Below are 18,715 nucleotides of genomic sequence, written 5' to 3' on the forward strand. Positions count from 1 at the left end.
TTTATTTTTTCTGTGAATCACTTGTTCCAATCTTTTTCTCTTGTTTTTTATAGGTAAAATGGTCTTCAGTTAATGATTTATAAGGACTCTATATACACAAAAATTAGTTTTTACCTGTCATAAGTGTTGCAACATTTCTGTCTTTTTTGTTGATGCAATTTTCCTCCCATAGCAAAACTTTAATTTTTGTGTAGTCTACTTTCTGATTCTTTTAGTATACTGGATTTTTATACTATCACCGGGAGTATATATACCCTCACTGACACCTGATATTTGCAAACTTTAATTTTTGTCAATCTGATGCAAATCTCTCACTGTGGTTAGTTTGCACTTCTCTGGTTTTTTATGAGACTGATCTTCTACTGGGTATATTTATTGGTCATTTGTGTTTTCACCTTTGTGAAATGCCTGATTAACTTTTTTCCCACTTTTTAAAAAAAATTTCCTTCCTTTTATTTATTTAGGCTGTGTCAGGTCTTAGTTGCGGCACGTGGGCTCTTTTGTTGCAGCGCGTGGGCTTCTCTCTAGCTGTGTGGCATGTGGGCTCCAGAGCACGTGGGCTCAACAGTTGTGGTGCACAGGCTCTCTAGTTGTGGCATGCGGGCTCCACAGCACATGGGCTCTGTAGTTGTGGCATGCGGGCTCAGCAGTTGCAGTGCATGGGCTTAGTTGCTCCGCACCCGCGGCATGTGGGATCTTAGTTCCCCGACCAGGAATCACACACGACTCCTCTGCATTGGAAGGTGGATTCTTAACCACTGGACCACCAGGGGAGTCCCCCACTTTTCTATAAAGCTGTTTATTCTATTTAATGTATCTGTGAGAAATCTTTTTGAGATACTAACTCTTCACCAATTATACTTGTTGCAAATAATTTCCCCTACGTTTTTTAAACTTGCCTTCTCACTTTTTGAAAAGAAAAAGTTAATTTTAATGTAGTCAAAATTATGAATTTTTCCTTTATATTCGGTGCTTTCTTTTTCACTTCTGATCAACTTTGAGAAATAATTATCAAAACTGGCCAAGATGGTGGAGTAAAAAGACCCTGAGCTCACCTCCTCTCATGAGCACACCAAAATCACAACTATCTGCAGAACAACCATCGATAAAAAAGACTGGAAACTACCAGGAAAGATCTTCTACAGCTGAAGACATAAAGAAGGAACCACATCAAGACCACTAACATCAGGGACTTCCCCAGTGTTCCCGTGATTAAGAATCTGTGCTTCTACTGCAGGGGGCGCAGGTTTGGCCACACAGCATGGCCAAAAACAGAACAAAACAAAGACCACTAACATCTTACTCAATGGTGAAAAGCTGAAAGCACTCCCTCTAAGATCAGGAACAAGACAAGGATGCCCACTCTTGCCACTTTTATTCAACACAGTTTTGGAAGTCCTAGCCACAGCAATTGGAAGAAAAGGAAATAAAAGGAATCCAAATTGGAAAGGCAGAAGTAAAACTGTCACTGTTTGCAAATGACATGCTACTATGTGGGAAGCATGCAGTCTTAGCCGGAGGTAACTCCTGGAGGAGACAGTATGTTTCTCACAGAAAGCAAAGCCCTTACCCTTGACTTGGAATGCACTCTTTTTCCCAGGCCTGAGGAATGTAAAAGAGATTAGCAAAGCTATCTCAAGCCAGGAGACCTCAGGGAGCTGAGAGTCCTGGTTGTTCCTTATGGCTGGGGGCTGCGTGTGTGCCTGGTTAGGGGAAGATAATGTTCAAGGATAGTTGTTGTAAACTTGTTGACGTCCATGGTGGTGACTGAACTGAGACGATAAGCAATTCTATGAGTTCATTGTCTAATAACGAGTTCCTCTTCTGTCTATATTAGATTCAGTAAATTCTAAATAAAGTGCCTTGCAACCATCAGTTGTCTTGGTCCTTCTGACCCCATACTCATGGTGCTATTCAGTCCCTTACCCCTCTCCGTCAGGACCTGGAAGACACCCTGCAGTGGCTGGACCGTCGCACTACTATACATAGAAAACCCTAGAGCTCATCAATGAATTCGGTAAAGTTTCAGGATACAAATTAATATACAGAAATCTGCTGTAATTCTATACACTATGAAAGAAATATCAGAAAGAGAAATTAAGGAAACAATTCCATTTACCACTGCATCGAAAAGAATAAAACACCTAGGAATAAACCTACCTAAGGAGGCAAAAAATCTGTACTCCGAAAACTATAAGATGCTGATGAAGTAAACTGTAAGACCATACAAACAGTTGGAAAGATATACCATGTTTTTGGATTAGAAGACTCAATGTTGTTAAAATGACCATACTACCCAAGGCAATCTACAGATTCCACACAATCCCTATCAAATTAACAATGGCATTTTTCACAGAACTGGAACAAAAAAAAGTTTAATTTGTATGGAAACACAAAAGACCCCGAACAGCCAAAACAATCTTGAGAAGGAAGAATGGAGCTGGAGACTGTTCCCCAACTTCAGACTCTACGACAAGGCTACAGTAATCAAAACAGTATGGTACTGGCACAAAAATAGACACAAAGATCAATGGAACAGTATAGAAAGCCCAGAAATAAACCCATGCACCTGTGGTCCATTAATCTACGATAAAGGAGGCAAGAATATACAATGGAGAAAAGATGGTGTCTTCAATAAGTGGTGCTGGGAAAACTAAACAACTACACTTAAAAGAATGAAATTAAAACATTCTTTAACACCATTTACAAAAATAAACTCAAAATGGATTAAAGACCTAAATTTAAGACCGAATACTATAAAACTCCTAGAGGAAAAAAACATAGGCAAGACACTCTTTGACATAAAATCGCAGCAATATTTTTATGGATCCATCTCCTAGAGTAATGGAAACAAAAATAAACAAATGGGAACTAATTAAACTTAAAAGCTTTCGCACAGCAGAGGAAACCATAAACAAAAAGAAAAGACAACCTACTGAATGGGAGAAAATATTTGCAAATAATGTGACCGACAAGGGGTTAATTTCCAAAATATACAAACAATTCATACAGCTCATTATCAAAAAACAAACAAACAACCCAATCAAAAAATGGGCAGAAGACCTTAACAGACATTTCTCCAAAGAAGACACACAGATGACTAACAGGCTCATGAAAAGATGCTCAACATCGCTAATTATTAGAGAAATGCAAATCAAAACCATAATGAGGTATCACATCACCCTGGTCAGAATGGCCATCATCAAAAAGTCTACAAACAATAAGTGCTGGAGAGGGTGTGGAGAAAAGGGAACCGTCCTACACTGTTGGTGGGAATGTAAATTGGTGGTCATTATGGAGAACAGTATGGAAGCTCCTTAAAAAACTAAAAATAGGGTTACCATATGATCCAGCAATCCCATCACTGGGCATATATCTGGAGAAAACTCTAACTCGAAAAGGTACATGTACCCCAATGTTCATAGCAGCACTATTTACAATAGCCAAGACATGAAAGCAACCTAAATGTACACTGACAGATGAATGGATAAAGAAGATGTGGTATAAATATATACCATAATAGAATACTACTCATAAAAAAGTCATAAAAAAGAATGAAGTAAATGCCATTTGCAGCAACATGGATGGACCCAGAGATTATCATATTAAGTGAAGTCAGAGAGAGAAAGACAAATATCGTATAATATCACTTATATGTGGAAACTTAAAAAATGATACAAATGAACTTATTTACAAAACAGAAATAGACTCACAGGTGTAGAAAACAAACTTATGGTTACCAAAGGGGAAAAGGGGGGTAAGGATAAATTTGGAATCTGGGATTAACAGATACAGACTACTATATATAAAATAAACAAAAAGTACCTACTGTATGTAGCACAGGGAACTACATTCAGTATCTTGTAATAACCTATAATGGAAAAGAATCTGAAAAAGAACAGATATATATGTATAACTGAATCACTTTGCTGCACACCTGAAATACTGTAAATCAACTATATGTCAATAAAAAAATAAAAATTAAAAAAAAGAAATAATTATCCCTAAGGTCATTAAGATAATCTCCTATATTCTCTTCTAAAAGTTTTATAGTTTTGCCTTAAAGTCTTTAATCTGACTGAAATTCATTTTTGTCTAAGGTAAGAAAGTAGGGCTCAGTTTTTCTTATGACTATCAAACTGTACTAGCATTGATTAGAACAATCTTTCCTTTCCCTATTTATCTATAATGCCATCTCTGAGAAAAATCAACTTTCTACATACACAGGAATTCTATGGCCTCTGTTCTGTTCTACTCCATTCTGTTCTACTGGTTGGTGCATCCTGCACCAACACCATACCATAATAAATCTTGATATATGTTGGGGCATGGCCAAAAGAAAAAAAACAAATCTTGTTCTTCTGAAGCATTTTTGCTCTTAAAAACACATTTTAAAATGAGCTTGTCTAATAAGGAATGTTGTTTAGGTTTTAACTGGAACTTCATTGAACCTACTGATGATCAATTTTAGGAGGAATGATGTTGTTATATTAGTCTTCCTATCTGTGAACATGATATCTCTTCACTTATTCATCACTAATATCTTTCAACAAAGTTTTACAATTTTTTCCATGAGGGTTTTACACATGTTTTAAAGAATTTATTCCAAGATACTTTATAATTTTTAAATTACTACAGTATATATACCATGTCATGTATTTTTCAGATTTACATTTTATTCACTGCTAATATGTTTTAAATGGTGTTGATGATAATGATAATAACAAAGGATAACATTTATCTATAATACTAACTAGCTACCAGTTATCTAAGTGCTTTAGATATTGACTGATCCATTTAATCCTCATTATATCCCTATGAGATACCCTTATTTTTAAATTAGAAAAACAAGTACAGACAGCAACAGTCAGCTCTACCCACCACCAGAGCCTCCCATCAAGCCTCTTAGATAGCCTCAACCACCAGAGGGCAGACAACAGAAGCAAGAAAAACTACGATCCTGCAGCCTGTGGACCAAAAACCACAGTTACAGAAAGATAGAGAAGATGAAAAGGCAGAGGGCTATGTACCAGATGAAGGAACAAGAAAAAACCCCAGAAAAACAACTAAATGAAGTGGAGATAGGCAACCTTCCAGAAAAAGAATTCAGAATAATGATAGTGAAGATGATCCAGGACCTCGGAATAAGAATGGAGGCAAAGATTGAGAAGATGCAAGAAATGATTAACAAAGACCTAGAAGAATTAAAGAACAAACAAACAGAGATCACCAATACAATAACTGAAATGAAAACTACACTAGAAGGAATCAATAGCAGAATAACTGAGGCAGAAGAACGGATAAGTGACCTGGAAGACAGAATGGTGGAATTCACTGCTGCAGAACAGACTAAAGAAAAAAGAATGAAAAGAAATGAAGACAGCCTAAGAGACCTCTGGGACAACGTTAAACGCAACAACATTCGCATTATAGGGGTCCCAGAAGGAGAAGAGAGAGAGAAAGGACCAGAGAAAATATTTGAAGAGATTATAGTCGAAAACTTCCCTAACATGGGAAAGGAAATAGCCACCCAAGTCCAGGAAGCGCAGAGAGTCCCATACAGAATAAACCCAAGGAGAAACACGCCGAGACACATAGTAATCAAAGTGGCAAAAATTAAAGACAAAGAAAAATTATTGAAAGCAGCAAGGGAAAAACGACAAATAACATACAAGGGAACTCCCATAAGGTTAACAGCTGATTTCTCAGCAGAAACTCTGCAAGCCAGAAGGGAGTGGCATGATATACTTAAAGTGATGAAAGGGAAGAACCTACAACCAAGATTACTCTACCCGGCAAGGATCTCATTTAGATTTGATGGAGAAATCAAAAGCTTTGCAGACAAGCAAAAGCTAAGAGAATTCAGCACCACCAAACCAGCTCTACAACAAATGCTAAAGGAACTTCTCTAAGTGGGAAACACAAGAGAAGAAAAGGACCTACAAAAACAAACCCAAAACAATTAAGAAAATGGTCATAGGAACATACATATCGATAATTACCTTAAATGTGAATGGATTAAATGCCCCAACCAAAAGACATAGACTGGCTGAATGGATACAAAAACAAGACCCATATATATACTGTCTACAAGAGACCCACTTTAGACCTAGGGACACATACAGACTGAAAGTGAGGGGATGGAAAAAGATATTCCATGCAAATGGAAATCAAAAGAAAGCTGGAGTAGCTATACTCATATCAGATCAAATAGACTTTAAAATAAAGAATGTTACAAGAGACAAGGAAGGACACTACATAATGATCCAGGGATCAATCCAAGAAGAAGATATAACAATTATAAATATATATGCACCCAACATAGGAGCACCTCAATACATAAGGCAACTGCTAACAGCTATAAAAGAGGAAATCGACAGTAACACAATAATAGTGGGGGACTTTAACACCTCACTTACACCAATGGACAGATCATCCAAAATGAAAATAAATAAGGAAACAGAAGCTTTAAATGACACAATAGAACAGATAGATTTAATTGATATATATAGGACATTCCATCCAAAAACAGCAGATTACACGTTCTTCTCAAGTGCGCACGGAACATTCTCCAGGATAGATCACATCTTGGGTCACAAATCAAGCCTCAGTAAATTTAAGAAAATTGAAATCATATCAAGCATCTTTTCTGACCACAACGCTATGAGATTAGAAATGAATTACAGGGAAAAAAACGTAAAAAGGACAAACACATGGAGGCTAAACAATACGTTACTAAATAACCAAGAGATCACTGAAGAAATCAAAGAGGAAATCAAAAAATACCTAGAGACAAATGACAATGAAAACACGACGACCCAAAACCTATGGGATGCAGCAAAAGCGGTTCTAAGAGGGAAGTTTATAGCTATACAAGCCTACCTAAAGAAACAAGAAAAATCTCAAGTAAACAATCTAACCCACCTAAAGAAACTAGAGAAAGAAGAACAAACAAAACCCAAAGTTAGCAGAAGGAAAGAAATCATAAAGATCAGAGCAGAAATAAATGAAATAGAAACAAAGAAAACAATAGCAAAGATCAATAAAACTAAAAGTTGGTTCTTTGAGAAGATAAACAAAATTGATAAGCCATTAGCCAGAAAAAACAAGTACAGGGAAGTTAAATAATGTGCCCCAGGACACAAAGTTAGAAAGTGTTGAATCTGGAATTCAAAGCCAGGCAGTTTGGCATCAGATTGAATGCATTCAACAATGAGGCAAACTGACTTTCAGTGAAACTGATTCCTGCATATGAACTATCCAGCAACCTTGTTAAGTGCCTACTAATTCTAATAATTTGTCTCCATTAACAACTATATCCTCTATGAATAATGAAGGACAATATAATAATGACTTACAGTTGTGTTTCTTCCTTTCCATTTCTTATACCATTTAGTTCTTGTGCTTGCCTTATCTTGCTGGCTAGGAATTCTAACATATGTCAAATATGTGATAATGGAAGGCATCATTGTTTTTTCCCTTGATTTAAAATTTTTTAAGGGAATGTTTTAAATCTTCTGCAATTGAGTGATAAATGTTTTTTGGTAGACATGCTTACAGCATGTTACAACAGGTTAAACAGGTTAAATTTTCCTGGGTATAAAATTCTAGGCTGCCTGCTATTTTCTCTCAATACTCTGAAAACATTATCCCACTACTTACTGTCCTTCACTGCTCTTGTCAATGAAACTGCCTGTCATTCACTTATGGGCAATCTTTTTGCATTTTCATAATGATGTTTTAGTCTAACTATTTGATGGACTTTTTGTATCCAAGGTTTCGTATCTTTGACAGTTATATGAAATTCTCAGCAACTTTACCTTTGACTATTGCTGTGGCATTGTTCTATTTCCTTAGAATAGGACTTTTAGTTAACTATGTTCAAACTTCTACCTTTATTCTTCATGTATCTTAACTCCTAATTCATAACGTTCATGTTTTCTCCTTAGGCTGCATTCTCAGTAAGTTGATTTAAAATAAATGAAGTTGGTTTAATACACACCCACAGGAAACAAAGGTGGAGATAATATGGTATCTGAATTTGCTTAAAACATATATAGTTTATAACTGCTGAAGCTTGAAAACAGGCACATTGCAGTATTTTATTCTCAGGTATGTTTGCATTTTCCATAATAAAAATAGAAATATAAGAGTGCTTGATTAAATGTGCATAAATTATCCAAAAGAAATAGTCGCCTGTGGAGAAAGGAACATTAGATGATTTAGAAACGGGGAGGAGGGAGATTTATCAGTTTCTGTCTTTATTACCTTTTAATTTTTATCTTTGTAAATGTATATCCTCTTAAAAATTGAAAAGACTTCCTTCACTATCAGTGAAGACTCCCTTCACTCCCTCCCCATAGCAACAAAAAATATAACATACCTAAGAATAAACTTAAAAATGGACTGGGCTGACATGAAGACTTGTAAAAAAAAAAAAAAAAACTCTGAGGGTTATAAAAGTTTTGCTTAAAAGGAGAATATGCACTTTATTTTCAAGCAAAAGTACGTATTATATTGAATATGCAAAAATCTTCCCCTATTAAGCCTTTAAAGTTGATTCAATCTCGAAGTTGACAAAAGTAATACTAAAGGTCATATGGAAGAAAAAACCAGAATGAAATTATGAGAAATAATTGGAGGAGGAAAACTGGCACTATTAAATATTAAAATTTATTTAATAGTTACAGCAATTATAATTAGCTAGGTACACTACCACTCAATTAAATCCAGGTTCTATTAATAAGAAAGAAGGGATCATGAATAATAGGCAACTTGAAACTGTGCAACTGACTCAATAATAAACAATGGAACTCCGTGGTCAGAAAAAGATCAGAAAACCCCATGATTTTTAAGATGCTATTATTGGTATTCCAAATCAGTAGGAAATCTATGGTATTGATCAAGTTAGGGTGGAGACAGCAGATTCTAACCAAAATCTCTAAGAACCACTGCCCTAGAGATGCTCTTGCACACGTATACCTAAAGGCAAGTAATCTTCCAAGCAGCACTGTCACTGAACAACTAACTGAAATGTCTATCACCAACCAGCAGATAAATAAGCTGTAGTATATATACCAGGAAATACCTCACATGAGTGAAAATGAATGAACCCCAGCCATATGAAACAGAATGTCAAATCAAGTTGCAAAAGATTAAAATATGATTCCATTTATATAAACTTTAAAAAAACATGCAAAACTGAATTAATTTGTAAGAGTGGAAATATGACAGCAGGCAAAGCATTAGCTCAGGTGTGTTAACAACCTTGTAGAGTCTCAATAGAAAATTTTCAATCCTACAACAGGTGAACAACTGAGGCTAGAAAAAAGTACATACAGAAGGGTTTAGACAAACTTGTGCTTAACCGATCTATAGTAATATCCTTCCTCCTCGTCACCATTCATTCATGGTGATCCATTATGTAGGCATGATTGATGACTGATAAAACTAATGTATTATTTTTATTCCAGGAAACATTTTTTCAAATTCCCATGCTTTTCAATCATTTATTAAAGTCAATATGAATTGGAATGTAGTATTTTTATCTTCCCCACCAAAAGATCACTATTAGGTTAATAGTCGATATTATGTCAAATGGCTATCTATAACAGAAAAAATATGACACGTTACACAACTGAGTGGTAGCTGAATGCTGACAAAAAAAAAAAATCTAACCACTAAAAAAGTACTACTTTTCAATAATCCCAATTCCCTTTACCATTCCACACTGTACCTATTATACTTTATACATTTCTTCAAGTATTATACTAGCCTTCACCCTGACCAGCCCATTACTGACAGCAGAGGCATAAATGTTCCAGGAGGAACTATGTACAACCAGAATTATGTTAGTATATTAAAAACTTACCTTTTAATGATTTAAGTGAGTTTTACATTTTCAGATTTTTACATCAATCTTAATTCTTAAGTTTGTTAAAGAAGTAATCATAACCCTAAAAATAGTTATAATTACGCTGTGTTCATCCTAATTGGAACCATTTCAATGTTCTAAAATTCACTGATCTTGTGACATGTAGAGAAGGTAAGATCAAATCTCTAATACGACCACTGATATCATATACTGAATTATATAATAATCTTATCAATAGACAAAGGATACTTACTTTGATCAAAGACGTATTATATTGAATATGCAAAAATCTTCTTCTAATATGTCTTTGATAGTTTTAGCTATAATCACCACTGAATATGAAATTAGTATAAAAAGAGACATGGATTGTGCAACCAGAAAGCAGCTGGTCTTATTGGTAGGACTAAAGTTTCACAAGTCCAATAACATTAGAAAAAAGAGGGCTGGGGTGAAAAGAGACAGCATACTAAAGTTATGGAATCCTTAGCTCTTTTGCCCTTCCTGGCTCACAGAATGTCAGTACTACAGAGAATGCCCTTTGTAGGTATGGAAGGGCTAAAATACATATATATTTAACATGTACTCTTTTGTAGAAAGCCACCATAAGATGTGCTTTAGGGGGGGGGGAAAGAAAAGAGAATGAATCTAAAATGAAGATGACATGGGATAAAAAAAAATGAAAGGTTCCAAACAGGGTAGTAATCCTAGGGTGGATGAGAGTGGCACATAACTTCTAGGAAGCCATCGGTCTAGACTAAAGCAGAAAAATGGAGGCTCTAAGAGACAATTCTCCTGGTCAAAAAGAAAAAGGAACTTATATGTCTTAGCCAATAAAAACATGACTGACAAGTTATGGGTACATTTGCAGAAAAAAATTATTAGACTTAGAAAAGCAGGCTAAAAAAAGCAATGATTATCCTACGGAAAACAGACAGCCACAGTTGTAGTAAACAATATCTGGATCATAACAATGTGAGCATTGACCTCTAACAAAAAATTTTATGTTGGAAGAATGGGGGAAGGTAGCGGAGTGGTGGTGGCTGGATGGAAGAGCTTTGTTCTCATTGACCATAAAGACAAAACTCAGTGGATAATTTCTATAATTGATAAATCAAGAAATACTATTAAAACCATATTATGTCTAAGTGTGGAGGGGAATACCCAGGAGAGTAACTGTAAGAGCTGAAGGTGGCTGCCCTTAGGAAGTAGAACCAGGAGCAGAAGAGAGTGGGACAATGGACCGCTGTTTTCCACTATACGTCTCTAGTACTACGACTTTCTAAATAGTTCCATGTATTAGCTTGATTAAAAGCAAAAGTTAAAAAGTAACAGTTCTTTATGTCATACTTCCATAAAAATAATACAAATGAATATATATACAAAACAGAAACAGACTCACAGATACAGAAAAAAACTTGTGGTTACCGAAGGGGAGAGGGAAAGGGGGAGGGAAGGGAGAAGGGAAAAATTAGGGGTATGGAATTAACAGATACAAACTACTATATATAAAATAGATAAGCAACAAGGATATACTGTATAGCACAGGGAATTATACCCATTAACTTGTAATAACCTATAATGGAACATAATCTGCAAAAATACTGAATCACTATGCTGTACATCTGTGTACTATTGCTGTACACCTGTGTACTATTGCTGTACACAATACTGTAGATCAACAATACTTCAATTAAAAAAATAAAGATATAAGGCTATGCTATTACATGTGGCAGCAACTTTGATAGGAATCAGAATATCTAGGAAGAACAGTGTAACATCTTTCAGAAAGAGGCAGAGTATTCACTTTGATGGAAAAATATGAACTTTGGTACCAGATGCTGAAGAGTTCTCACAGATCCAGGTAACATCCCAAGGACTATGGGGAAAGCTTGCTTTTGCTGTGGGAGTGGTTGTTATTGTTATATAAATGTTCCAAGTCCTTTTCCAACTCTTAATGCTATTTAGCTATTTGTATCATTTAGTTTTTGTAACACACTTGACATTTTTCTAAGCGATGTCTGTCTCTTGATTTGGAATTGTCTAGTTCACTGAATGCTAAATAGAAAGTAGCGATATTTTGTATATGAAAGAAAATTAAGGCTAAAAGAATAGCAACTATAAACTAGGATGTAAAAGAAAAATGTTCAGAGGTAAGTGCTTTTATTCAAGTAACAAAATCTTGAAGATACAGGGATTAGATGATAAAAGAATCAACAAAGTTTAAAAAAATCCTTCCTCACTAGAAATGTGCCTGGAAAGGAATGGTTCTTGGCATCCCTACCTGTCCACAATAAGAACTATGCACAGTAACAGCTTTTTATTGTAAATATGTAACTTCAAACTCAGTTTGGGTTGTCACACAACTCTTCACTAAAAAGAATGCATGAGGAGACAGTCTGAGACACTTTAATCAGGAAGAAGAACTGGCTTGTTTCTACTGGAAGGAAATACCATGCGTCACAAAGTAAATTCAGCAAGGAAAAAAAACCGTGGTAATTTTTTTACTTTCTACTTTTATATTTTCTAATATATTAAGTTCAGAGGGTTAGAGTGAAGACTGTTCTAACACCCTATATTACATAGAAGGATAAATATACTGATTAACTTTAGACCTAAGTTACATATGCATGTTTTAATTTCTAGGCTAATAAGATTGAGGAATAATTGGTTTGGTGAAGAGTCTCACTCATTGATTTGTAAACAACGACATCTAGTTTTTCAATAACTGCTACCTCTCCCAATCTGCTGAGTAGCATGTTCTCTTACAGAGTTCATAACTTTTTTTTAGCAGTGAAATCACGGAGTCCTAACCACTGGACCACCAGGGAATTCCCCAGAGTTCATAACTTTTAACTCACTCTTTATTATTAAGTCTCATTTAATTAAGAGAAAGAAAACAAACTTATAATAGAGAAAAAGAACAAAAGACAAAAATTGTTTTTTTGTAAAAGCCAAACAAACCTTTAAAATACTTCTGCTAAGACTGATCAAGAGGGAAAAAGACAAATATTTAAGACAATTCCTTCATGAATCCTAATAAGATTTTTTTTTTTTGCAGTTAGAAAAAAAAAAAAGATTTAAAAATGCATGCAAGGGGCTTCCCTGGTGGCACAGTGGTTAAGAATCCACCTGCCAATGCAGGGGACAGTTCGAGCCCTGGTCCGGGAAGATCCCACATGCCGCGGAGCAACTAAGCCCGTGTGTCACAACTACTGAGCCTGCGCTCTAGAGCCCACAAGCCACAACTACTGAGCCCAGGTGCCACAACCACTGAAGCCCTGGTACGGGAGGATCCCACGTGCCGCGGAGCAACTGGGTCCATGTGCCGCAACGGCTGAGCCTAGGCTCTAGGGCCCTTGAGCCACAACTACTGGGCTCATGTGCCACAACTGCTGAGCCCACGTGCCTGGGGCCTGTGCTCCGTGACGGGAGAGGCCACCCCAATGAGAAGCCACCGTAATGGGGCATGGCCCCTGCTCGCTGGAACTAGAAAGCCGGTGTGCAGCAACAGAGACCAAACGCAGCCAATCAATCAATCAATCAATCAATAAAATACGGCCATTAAAAAAAATGCATGCAGAAAAGTAACTGCCTGAGAATAGCCAATATCCTTAACTGTTATTAAAATTTATTATAATGTTACTATAATCAAAATGATGAAGTATTGGCTCAGGACATACATAGACAACAGGACCAGAAGAGAGTCCAGAAATAAATCTAAGTATCTGTGAAAAATTCATACATAATAAAGGTATCAAATTGTTAGGAAAGAGATGGCTTATTTATTAAATGGTGCCAACATAAATGGTTAATTTTAAGGAAACAAGACTAGATCCCTAATTGAGAACATAATATAAAAAAAGTCAAGTTGGATACAGTAGAATTAATCATGATACTCTCTAGCACTGCTAGGCATTTCAGGGGAAAGGAAATCTAGAATGTTAGGAAAATTATTAATGAAACGGAATGAGTGACCATGGGCAAATCCAGCTTCAATAATGATACAAAGTATGCCAAGAGGCTGATAAAAAATACAACGGTGAAAGGGGCAGAGATTATAGTGAAGATAAAAAAGCAGCAGGGGAGAGATGAAATGGGAGGCATGGAAAAAAGAGATTGTGGTCAAAAAGGTTGAGAGTGTCTGCAGTCCCAGAAGAGTGGCAGTTTCTGGTAATGCGTTTCCAAGCAGAAATGAAGCACTACACTGAGGAGGCCAAGAGCAAAAAGATCCAGGCCCATGGAAAGGAATTGGATGATGACAGAAAACTGGAAGGAGAAATCCCTTCTGATGTCACAATAAACAAACAGAACACTAAGAGGGAAAACATGAACACTGGTTCTCCCATAGCAGAGGAACGACAGGCAAGAGCACCGGGCCCGCCTGAGCTCCACGGTAAGCTCTGAAGGGGGTCTGGGAAGCCGGAGCCAGGCCCGGGAGGGGCACAGAGAGAGAGCAGGGGGACGTGGGGTCCACACCGAGCTGAGGCCGGTGGGAGGGGCTACCTGGAGCAGCAGGTGCCCCGCTCCCAGCCCCTTCACTCCCCACAGCAGCAACCAGGGACTGCGGAGGAAGGCCCAGGTCCCAGTGCCTTGAGGGGCCCAGGCCTCCAGGGACCCCCAGCCCGGGTAGGGCTGTGCTTGGCTCACGCCCCTCCCAACCACACTGGCTCCAAGGCCAGGTCGGGCTGCGTCTCAGCTCCGCCCCGAGCAGTCGCGTGGCACAAAGCACTAACCTGGCACCCCTCCCAAGAGGAGGTGCCCAGCGTACACGGCAGGGGCACAGCCCACACACCCCGCGCACACCCCATGCACATGCACACAGTGCATTCTAGGTCATGTTGCAAAATGAATTTCTTACTCTGGGTCATGATCACAACTGGACAAAAGACTGTTCTGGAACAGACAGTGGCTGTCTCTGGCCCTCCGGTCCATATGGGGCACAGGGCCTGGGCGAGCCCGCCTGCTGAGATGCCTGCCGGAGGGTCCTTCCTACACACCCACAGAAGCACACGTTACACAGTTTGGAAACAACTGAAACATCTCTGCTTGAGAGTCTGGTCCAGGTCCAGGAAAGTGCTGCAGGTACCAGGGTGTGCAACAGTGCTGAGGAGACAGACTGCTGTAAGAAAAGCAGAACTGGGCCTGAAAACAGAGCCAATGGAAAATGCCCTCCAACAGGGTTTTTAGAAGATCTCCCACTGGTCAGGTTGAACTGATCATTAGAGAGTAAAGGATTATGATCTGTATGATGAGAAGGAAAAAGGCTCAGACAAAAAACAAGTATAGCTTAATGACTCAAAGGTTAACACCTAACTTCATACAAACAGAGTTTCAATAAATGTCTCTTGAATTGAGGTGGGGGGAGTTAGAGAGGTAAAGTCAAACTGTTTGTCTGTTTGTCACTGTTTGTCATGGGCTGGGAAACTTGAAACCAAATTTTGTTGAAGGGGCAGAGAATGCCCCTAAGCTGCTATCAGTAAAAAACCATCTGTTAAATAACTGCCTTCTTTCACTTAAAGAATGTTATGGACCTTTATTTGTCCATTAATTTGGGCAGGAGCAACTGGCTGAGCATCAGACCATTTGTTCTTATTGATTTCAGATTCAACATCCATGAAACCATTATTGTGTCACATATCGCATTAGATATAGTTAGAGATTATTCAAAAGGTTTAATGTCAACACTTTGTGAACATACACATTTAAAGAAAGCTCGACTTCATTGTAGTAACTTAGAAAGTTCTATTCTTAGTTCTCTCTCAAGTTCTTTAACTTGAGGTTTAGCTACGGGTGACTTGGAGCTCTGGAGGAGAGAGGGACATCTGGAATGCCTAAATGCAGAACAATGATAATCATAAAGTTGCTGTGTTTTTTTAAACTGCCCCTCAGTCTTATACACAGAAGGTGGAAGTTATTAAATAAAAAATGTTTCTGGATCATCTCCACCCTCTTCACATAAAGTTAACAGAAAACTAGAAATAAAATAGCAAAGGAGGTTCAAGAATAGTTTTATTTTGCTTCTAATTTTATTAAAAATGGCCATTAGGACTATCTTATCATTTCTTTTCCACTCATCATGTTTATTTTGCCACTGCCAAATCTCAGAATCTTTTAGAAAGAGCACCATGTGGAGGTTATCAAACCCTTCTGGAGAAGATGAGCCATCTGTTGAGTCCTAGTTCCCTGGAGGGCATTATTCTACATCAAGACAAGGGCTTTTAGCAGCTACACAGTAATTCTAGTAGGTACCTGGACTCACTACAGAAAACAAACAAGGAAGATTAAAAAAAAAAAAAAAGAAAGAAAAGACAAAGCCACAACCCCCAAGAGAACAGCTCTGCTCTTCTCATACTTGTTTTACTTAGGTTTAAAAGATTTTAGACAAGCAGAACTGTGTGCTTCTGAAATCAGCGCCCATATCAACCACTTCCCCAGAAGGACACACAAAAGAAAATACCATACGTTAGAATGCATATACCTTTAAACTCCTAGAAATTTATAGTAAAACGTTACTAACTTGAACTATTCAGGGAGAATAAAATCTTACTACCTTGGGGTGATCTTAATAAATGTATTACGGAATGTTACCAAGTAAAAATCCGAGAGAAGCTCTCAGATTTGTTTTGAAGACTTTACTAAGATTGAAAAAGCAATTTTTCCCCAAATGCAAAAAAGTCTAGAACTAATCACAGTGACCAGTTAAAATATAAGGGAAAAAAATCTAAATTGTCAGCCCCAGTTACAAATAGCTGAGGGTAACCTGGCTAGAGAGCTCACTGTCCTGTGACTTAATCCAACTTCTCACTTTCCTTCTAAATTTTATGGAACTGGTTTTAAAAAGAATTTTTTCACCAGTATTTATGATATAGTATACAAGGTATCAGTAGACACGGGTTTCCTGTCCTGATTCTACCCCTCACTAAATGTCTGCTCCTAAGCTTTACTCTTCTCATCAGTGTTTCAGTAAGGCTTAAGGCTATATTGTAAACTGTACCTACCCTTCTCTCTACCACTTTCAGGCTCTATTTATTTACATTTTCTCTGTAGTTCCATGTATATGCAAGAAATTGTATACTGTATGCAAGCTGATGCCATTAAACTTTGACAGCTTCATAAGTTAAACAGCCCTGATTCCTCCTCTAGCTTGCAAGTGACAAAGAAAATGTATTTGCCTAGAGTACTTCTGTCTATGACTATGGCACTTTTGTTTTTTTAAATGTCAACAGTTGGTTCAATTTCCATCCTCTGAGATGTTTTGTTTTTAGAATCAACTAAATATCATTTAAAACCCATCTGATTAGTATGGGTGACCAAATGCGGCAATACCACTCTTGATTAAAAATACATAAAAATGAAAAAATCTGGATACCAAATAACTGTTTCTCATTCTGCGTATGTACTGGTTCAAAAGACAATGCCAAACTTTGATTACCACAAATGTTCTAAGCAACATTTGCATACTGGCCTGACTTGCCAACTGATTCAAAACTTCAATACTTAGGCCAAATTAAGGTCGGTTTTGTATGGGCCAGTCTTCTCCACTGGACTACATTACCCATTTTCCTATCTCCAGCACCAACTATAGTTCCTTATAAAGTAAGTGAAAAAATACACAGATTCTTCAGGTATTGTTTTATTGCCAATTACTTATGTCAATCATAAAGTAGAAGAGCTTACCCCAGGTGGGTTAAAAAAAAGTAAATACTATAAGTAATAGCAGTAGTGAAGCCATTACTTGAAATACTTACCACTCTTCAATGGAATGTACCATCATATGGTTATGATCAGGACTCAGTCCATACATGAAAAATGACACAGGAATATCTACAAAAAAACAAAAAGGCAGAAATATGTAGAGAATTACGGTCAGAAGCTCCTTCCAGAATCACCTCTTCATTGTCCTCTTCATTCACTTTTTTCTTCCTGATTTCTGCTGGCCTTTCACTCCTGTTTCATTTGGGGGGAAGGAGGGGTTGATTTTCTGCATGTCTCAGTGCCTTCTCTCTTACACCCTTGCATTCTCTTCTCCTCTCTCATTCCTCTTTTCTCATTTAAGTCTTTCTCTTTCCCTTCAGTACATTCTCATCTGCTATTCAGAATCAGCTCGCCACTAGCCACCTCGTAGGGAAAACGACACTGTGACACAGCAGGTGAGCAGGCTCTTGGATTTCACATACAGCACAAAACACTAAACAACACTGCTAGTTTTATACCAAAATTTTAGTTAACAGTCACTGTAAACAGTTGTGATACATGCCATGTTCTGTGTACTTCATATACAGTATCTCATTTAATTTTCACTGATTGTAGTATTATTCCATTTTCCTGATGAGAAAACAGAGACTCAGAAAGTTTAAAACACTTGCCTAAGGTTTCCCAACTGTGAAGTTGGTTTTCAAGTCCAGGCATGATGTCTGGATTCTAAACCACTACGCTATCCCAACCAGTTCTTAAGCTTCTTTCTAGAGGCATTTAAACCTTAACTCTGATTATATGCACCATTATGATTAGTCCAAATCTTGGTACCTTGTTATAATTAGCTTCACGTTTATACGTTGATTTCAGGATACTACTACTTATGCCCTCATTTCAGGATATTACTGAAATATTACTTATGTTTTGACTTCAGGATAATACTATTGATTACATGGTAGTATCTAGATGTTACTAAGCCATACATTAAAATGCGACACATTTTTTAAGATAAGGTACTTTTTATTAGTGAAAACATCCAGCAAAATTTTGGACTGACCACAAATTCTAGAGTTTTTCTTTTCTCCAAGTTAAACATTCAAGAATATAAAAAAGTATTTAAAATAGACATTGTAGATACATTTTTGA

General features: G+C 37.2%; 1 protein-coding gene across 1 annotated transcript in view; it reads right to left on the reverse strand.

Moving 5' to 3' along the window:
- The window catches only part of TEX15 (testis expressed 15, meiosis and synapsis associated), a 72,552-nt gene extending 54,853 nt beyond the window's left edge, over positions 1-17,699 (reverse strand). Inside the window, 1 exon segment of the mRNA XM_036838849.1 lies at positions 17,623-17,699. The gene's annotated coding sequence lies outside the window, so the exon portion shown is untranslated.
- Positions 17,700-18,715: the final 1,016 nt, after the last annotated feature.

The sequence above is a fragment of the Balaenoptera musculus genome, chromosome 21 (genome assembly GCF_009873245.2).
Source record: "Balaenoptera musculus isolate JJ_BM4_2016_0621 chromosome 21, mBalMus1.pri.v3, whole genome shotgun sequence".
NCBI classification, from domain to species: domain Eukaryota; kingdom Metazoa; phylum Chordata; class Mammalia; order Artiodactyla; family Balaenopteridae; genus Balaenoptera; species Balaenoptera musculus.